This window comes from Zingiber officinale, chromosome 5B (assembly GCF_018446385.1).
Source record: "Zingiber officinale cultivar Zhangliang chromosome 5B, Zo_v1.1, whole genome shotgun sequence".
Classification (NCBI taxonomy): domain Eukaryota; kingdom Viridiplantae; phylum Streptophyta; class Magnoliopsida; order Zingiberales; family Zingiberaceae; genus Zingiber; species Zingiber officinale.
In genome coordinates, this window is record NC_055995.1 from 103,318,178 (window position 1) to 103,326,164 (window position 7,987).

A 7,987-nucleotide genomic window follows, 5' to 3' on the forward strand; every position below is an offset into this window, starting at 1 on the left:
ATTTCGGACCCTTCAGCTTTCTTCTTGTTGCAACCAACAACGCGGAGTTATCAGCATGCGATTTCCTTGCTCGGTTAGAATCTCCTTCAGTCGGCCACCTATGATCATACCTATCTCTTCCCGAGCGGCGTTACTCTGGTTCTCTTCCTCCTGTGCTAAGAGTTCGTTTTGCTCAGAGAAGCGTCAGGCAGGACTTGGATTATTCCCACGCTGAGGCCGATAGTGGCGTGGTTCAGGTGTTGTCCTTTCTTCCTCCCTTCGGATGGTTGATCGGCGCCTTTCCCACCGCTCAGGTGATGGTGATCGATGACGATATCCCTGCAGGGCTGGCCTGCTGGCTGCTAGGTCATAGCAGTTCCGGGTGTTATGCGTCGTCGACTGGTGGAAGGAGCAAAACATCGACGTCCATACCTTACCTTTTGCAGCCTTTGGACGAGCGGCCGCCACATGCTACACGACATGTGTACTAGGCTCGTACTCCTTGAGAGGTTGATGATTGCACGGCTGCCGCCGTTCAGATACTCTCGTGGGTTCATCATGCATCTCCTTCTTTCTTGCGGCCTGGACTTCTTCCACGTTGATATACTCACTGGCCTTCTTTGGTAGGTGGCCAAAGTCCCTCGACGACCTCCGAATGAGCGACCAGAAGAACTCTCCTTCGGTGAGCCATTGGGTGAAGGCGTTCACCAACATGTCCGAGAAGACTGCCGAGATGCCCATCGCCACCTGATTGAAGCGTTAAATATAGACCCTTAATGCTTCTCGAGGACCCTACTTTAGTGAGAATAGATTTACACTCGTGTTCTGATGGCGGCGACTGCTAACAAAGTGATCTAGGAAGGCTGCTTGGAAGTCTTTGAAGCTGTGGATCGAGTTACTCGGCAACCGCTTGAACCAACGTTGCACCAATCCAGATAACATGGTGAGGAAGACTCGGAATTTCACCCCATCCATGTACTGATGCAGTGTGACCGCGTTATCAAACTTGGCCAAGTGGTCATTAGGATCGGTCACTCCATTATATTCCCCGATCGTCAGTGGAGTGTAATGCTTCGGCAGAGGGTCATTTAGAATCCCCTCCGAAAACTGTTGATTGACCCGTTCAGGTGAATCGTCCTCTCTGGGTACCTTCCCTTTCCTTATGTCTAGAGAGGGTGTCTCATCCGAGGAAGATCCCCGGTCTTTGTCCGCTCAAGCCCTCTCTGCTGTTCAAGAAATAAGGTACAAGGACTTTCTAGCTTTACTGAATTCACTCAGAATGTTCGACTGAATGATTGCAGAAGTCTTTCTAGTTGATTATTTTCGGGATTTAGAAAGACAGAATATGACCTCATGTGAATGAAGGACTGAATAACATTGGGAAGTACGGTAATTTACTAAAAGGAATATTTAGATTTTTGAATTTATCAAAAGGTACATGCTACTTTGTTATTTATCAAAGGATGTACTTTTTTATCTGTTTTTCTCATTCTACCCTCCAGATTACTTTTATTTTTATTTCTCTGGCATTTCTCTCTTCTCTTTCCTCCTATGCATGTAACGTTTTTATCTTTCTTCTCCTCTCTTTTCCTCTCTTTTACACATCAATTCTTCTAAAAATATTTTAACACCTCTGAGAAGTCGAAATAAACAATGGATAGTATATTTAAACTCCTTGCAACATCAGAAATCCACAGGAACTGAAATGGGTGCAATCAGAGCTCTCTAGGTTCATAAGTGGATTTTGGTCGAAATCCATTGATGGACCTAGAGAGCTCCAATTGCACCCATTTCAATTCCTGTGGATTTCTGGGGTTGCAAGGAGTTCAAATATGTTATCCATTATTTATTTCAACTTCTCAGATGTGTTAAAATGTAATAAGCAAGAATCACCAAAATTCTCTATGTTGGGTCTGATATCATTCTATATCGGGCCCATATTAGACCTGATATGATTCCATATCAGGCCCAACGTAGAGAATTTTGGTGATTCTTTCTTATTATATTTTAACACCTCTGAGAAGCCAAAATAAACAATGGATAGCATATTTGAACTCCTTGCAACCCTAGAAATCCACAGGAACTAAAATGGATGCAATCGGAGCTCTCTAGGTCCATCAGTGGATTTTAGTCAAAAGTCATTGATGGATCTCAAGAGCTTCGATTACACCCATTTCAGTTCCTGTGAATTTCTGGGGTTACAAAGAATTCAAATATGTTATCCATTGTTTATTTTGACTTCTCAGAGATGTTAAAATGTAATAAGGAAGAATCCCCAAAATTCTTCACGTTGACCCTAATATCATTCTATCAGGCCCACATTGGGCCTAACATGATTCCATATCAAGCCCAATGTGGAAAAATTTGGTGATACATTCTTATTACATTTTAACACCTTTGAGAAGTCGAAATAAATAATGAATAATATATTTGAACTCCTTGCAACCCCAGAAATCCACGGGAACTGAAATGGGTGCAATCGAAGCTCTCTAGCTAGGTCATCAGTGGGTTTTGATTAAAATCCACTGATGGACCTAGAGAGCTCTGATTGCATCCATTTCAGTTTCTGTGGATTTTTGATGTTGCAAGGATTTCAAATATTCTATCGATTGTTTATTTCAACTTCTAAGAGGTGTTAAAATATTTTTAGAAGAATCGAGGTGCAAAAGAAAGAAAAAGGAGAGGAAAGAGAAGAAACATTACATGCATAGAGGAAAGAGAAGAGAGAGAGAGAGAGAAATGACAGAGAAAATAAAAAAAAATAATCAGAAGGGTAGAATGGGAAAAGAACTGTAAAATGGTGCATCTTTTGGTAAATAACAAAGTAGCATGCGTCTTTTGATAAATTCGAAAATTTGGATACGCCTTTTGGTTAAATTACCGTTAAAAGTACTAAGAATTTGAGTATCTTCGACCTTTGATGACCTTTCATTGCAAAGGAGTGACTTGAGGCTCATCCTAAAAAAAATAATAATAATTAATGAACCATATAACATCGAATTTAGGACGATCAATTTAACCCCACGGAAGTTTTACTTTTACAAATTTAAGTATCATGTAACTGATGACTGCTTGTTTGGCCACCTACTAATTATTTATGTTCCCTCGGGGTGATGCGGTAATTAAGATATGTGGTGTTACTACATGAAGTCTTAGGGTCAAAACTCAGCGTGTCCAAGCATATCTTCCTCATGCCTTGGGCACCTGTACTAATGGCTAGTAGTCACCCGTGATTTACCTCCTCCGTGTTGGCCTAGGAACGAGCGAATCACCTTTTTTTGCCACATGATTGGTAGAGGAACACCCCGAGGCATGGTTGAGTTGACTACTATGGAGTAAATATTACTATAATAGGCAAGGGGTTTAATCTCAACAAAGTCAAGAAAAATATCCTCCCCATAGTGGCCAACTATAGCTTTCAAATTTACCTTCTCACAGATGACCGTGGGGTCGGTCGTGTGAGCCCTTAAGGTGGCAAATTCCATCTTTTGCTATAATGATGGGTGGAGGAAGATTGCCAAAATCACTTTTATCAATTCGAGAAAAATGTCCTCCCCACAGTGGCTAACTATAGCTTCCTGATTTACTTCTTCACAAATGGTCATGGGATCAGTCGTGTGGGGTTATTGGGGTAGTGGATTTCACCTTTTTTGGTACAATGCTTGGTGGAGAAAGGACCCTCAAGGCATAGCTGAGTTGATCACCAAATGATAAATTTGTAGAAATGAGCAAGAGTCAATTCTTAACAAAGTAGATGGAAATACCCTCATATCTGGTAGTATACTCGATTTCCTCATTTACTTCTCTATAAATGACTATGGGGCCGGTCCTGTGGGACGTCCGGGATCAGCGTATAACCTTTTGCAGAAATGATTGGTGGAGGAAGGTCTTCACGGGGTGCCCAGTTAACTAGAAGATGTCAAATTTGTTATAATGGAGAGAGATTAATTCCCAACGAGTGCATGTCCTTGGAGAAAAAATTTCACCTACTCCCTAGTCACTTGGTGGTCAGCTAAATGCTGACCTCATGATGTACCTTCCTTCACATAATCTGAGGACGCTTTTGCTACAATGATTGGTGGAGGAAGACCCCACATGCTTAGCTGAGATGGTAAGTGAATGGTAGAACTTGCTCTAAGAGCAAAGGGTCAAATCTCAGGACTGGCAGGACGTAAATCCTTACACTCTTATATAACTCGCCCTCTCATCCATATTACCTTTTAGTTATCGTGATTTATCTCTTTCATGATGATCCTAAGATGAGTTGACGAGGTGTTAGAGACTAACATATTCACCTTTTTGCACTATGATTGGTGGAGGAAGATCCAGGATTCTAATTCTGCAACGGTTGATTGAGTTGTGAAGTTGAGATATTGGATTGTGGACCATGCAACTATAAATATCTCCTAGGGCATACAAAAGAAATGTTAGTTATCCTTTTTAACAAATCATGAGAGATGTTTCTCGCTGGGTAAGAACGAGATTCCTTTTCAAAAATTTAGATAGTCATTTTGCATTGATCTCCCAAATTGAGTCATGCATTGCTTGACCCATATTGGTACTTGCTATTCGATAAAACTTTGGTTCAATTTGAGAGAAATAAGGTTTGAAGATTTGTCTTGAGACCTAAGGAATGTTCGACGACACTCATTGAATCTTTAGAAATAAGATGGATGAAAAAGGATCAATGGTTCGAAACAAGGACAGCCTAGTGACCCATGATTTCATCAAAGTCAAGGTATTAGATTATGACAAAAATTTATGCACCCATTGCACGTCTTGCATCTCTGCACATGCCTCTTTTTCAACCCTTCTTTTTTAGATTCATAAATAATAGATAATGCCTCTACAAGTCATCATGTATCCCTTTGCTTGTGTAGTCTCTCCATCATCCAAATCCTAATCGTCTCTTGATGGAATTCTTAATCATGAATCCTAAAGACAAGTTCTAACAAACCATACAGATTATGCACAGGATCTAATCATATTGAAAATTTATAGCAGAAATAATTAAACAATAATGACGATGACTAAAAATAAATATGACTTGAATGTAGCAGAATTTTGGTCACTCCAACGTCATCCACAAAATTCGATAATCCTAAGAAGAAGAGACAAGAGGCTAATCTCCCTTGGGCGTGACGACATTGTACTTTCCTCATTATTTCACCGCTCGTGACAAGAGTATACCCTCACTTAAACAATCATAAACAAGCATTTAATAAAACGAGCTCACCATCAGAGCCAGCTTGAGAATGACCTCATTTAATAAGAACAATCATAAACAAACATTATAAATAAATAAATAAATCAAAGAGAGTGCTGAATTTTAAAAAAAAAAAGGTCTCTACGTTGATTTTGGTAGAAACAATTTGAAAGATCATGTTAAACCTTTCTACTACAGAGACCATGGAATGAATTCTTCAACTACTTTCGTTCTACTAAGTAGGACCCACGCCATGGCCAAAGGTTCCACCCAAAACAAAAAGCCATCAAAGACAATTTGATCAAGGAAAGCAAGATGAAGATAAGAACTTATTTCAGCCTCTGCTGTAGTTGTCTGGTAGCTGGATAAAAGGAATGATTATCAGCACTTGTAACAAATTGATTGTCTACCCTTGAAACAAAAGACAATTTTTTTTTTAAAGAAGTTTTACTTAGGGAATGCGCTGAAGAGAGTTTTGGTGTAACTATTAAATTATTATCGTATGATGAATACAGATCAAGTATTTTGTTGAAGAAGTTTTTTTTTAAAGAAGTTTTACTTAGGGAATGCGCTGAAGAGAGTTTTGGTGTAACTATTAAATTATTATCGTATGATGATCATACAGATCAAGTATTGAGATCGTATGATGATCTCACTTTATCTTGAGATCCCGTATTAACATGAGTTTAGTACAGTGAGTTACTCTTTACTTAGGGTGTGCACTAGTTCAACTTACTTGAATTTGATTATTATGTTTAAATTTATTTATATTTTTTATTGAGTTTATTTAAATTTATTTATTAAATTTGAGTGTGAGTTTGAATTTTAAATTTATGTCCAAAAAATACAACTTAATATTTTAATGTGTAAAAAAGAATCTTATAACTTCAATGAAGCATTTAATAAAAAATAATAATAACAAGTTTATTAAACTTATGAGCAATTTAGAGAACCCCCGATTTGGTATTCTTTTGATAAAATAAAAACAAAAAAAGCCTACTCGTTGATGATTCTAAAAATTAAGAGCATCAATTTGAGTTTTGCCCTATAATATAGGTGTGGGTTGAAAGATTATTAAAATATAGTATTTTAAAAAATATATAATTTTTTAAAATTGTTTTATCTAGTATTTATGGGAGGACTGAAAAATCTTATGTGATTATAATTTTACACGTTGTTCACTTTCATATTCGATTTTACAAAACACATTAGTGCAAAGAAAAATATAAAGAAAACAATTAAGAAATGGAACAAGTAAACCAAACCAGCTATTTAACATAGTTTAAATTTTTTATTTTCTGATTTATCTAGTGGTCAATGGACAATTTTTATGGGATCAGCATAAATTAAATATCTGATGTCAATTAAAAAAATCTTTATTTCAACTCAATAGCCTATGATGGATCACCCCATACAAAGTCATTATTTTTTTTCTCCTTTTCAATAAGTTATTAGATGCAAAGAAACCTTTTATACTCTTATTACAAGAACAAGAAAATAAGTGCATGAAAAGAGTAGTGATAATGCACAAGGAAACAAAAACATTGAGCTTAAGATTACAAGAATGAGCATTGTTAATAGTCTTCCTATGCCTCCATAAGCCCATATACATATAACCACAACCTTCAATTCTTTTTTAGCCTTCAAACAGTTTGTTCATCCTACAATGTCAGCTTGTTGTACCACAATGGTACTTCAGTCAACTCAACTAGTTTGACTCATTAGTTGACTGACTAAACATTAGCTTATAGGTATCTAGCTGTTGTTGTTCATTGACCTAAAATCTATGGCTCTCTTTAGGTTTGCCTTTGTTGATCACTGGATTGACTTAGACATGAACAGCTGTGATAAAAAAAAATCATAAATTTGAGATAAAAACATAATTTCATCCTAAATCTGCGATGAATCTGGATTTATCGTAAAATTAAGATAAATTTGCGACGAAAATATTTTCGTCGCAAATTTTATTTCAAAACTCAAAATTTTTTTGCCAACATCTCCACTGTTTTTACTTTTATCATACTTACATGTTTACGTACATACAACATCATATAACACATCAACACATACACATCCTATAATTAAATATGATACAACACATCCTGTTAACAGTCAAAGATGTCATCAAAATTAAACACTTCACATTCATACACAATAAACCAACATCCAAACAAGAAGTTATAATATCCAAACATATCAAAGTTCAACAAGTAATAATATAAACAATAAGCCTAACAAGTCATCTAAACGACAAAAAAAAAATACAAATCATCATACCTCAGGGCCTTCTTCCGTTCTTCTTATATTGCATCAAATTACAAACAAATAATAAGTAACATTTATAATATAAAAAATATGTCTAACAATCAATGATATGTGTGCAAAACTTAAACCATTGTCATAATATATATCAAGGTCTTAGATGGCAAAAGATATAATTTATCCTTAATTGCATGAAACATATACAGATATGAAACTTGTAACTAAGTGTAACAAAAATATATATATAGGTCATGTAATCAAAAATACATCTATCAAATGTTCTATGATATAATACAAGTATTGAAATCTATATAGGTAACTTTGCATAAACTCGTAGTAGGCAAGTCAAAAATATGCAAAACATGACATAACATGCAAAGTATCAAGTAAAAATAAAAATATAGAAGCAACTATAACATGACATTAAAAAAAAAATCTTAACATGAAACTTAATAGATAAAGACTTACTTACTCTAGCATGGATTTATCAGAGGACTGTTAAAAAAAAATTAACTGTATTAAAAATTATATAAAAAATAA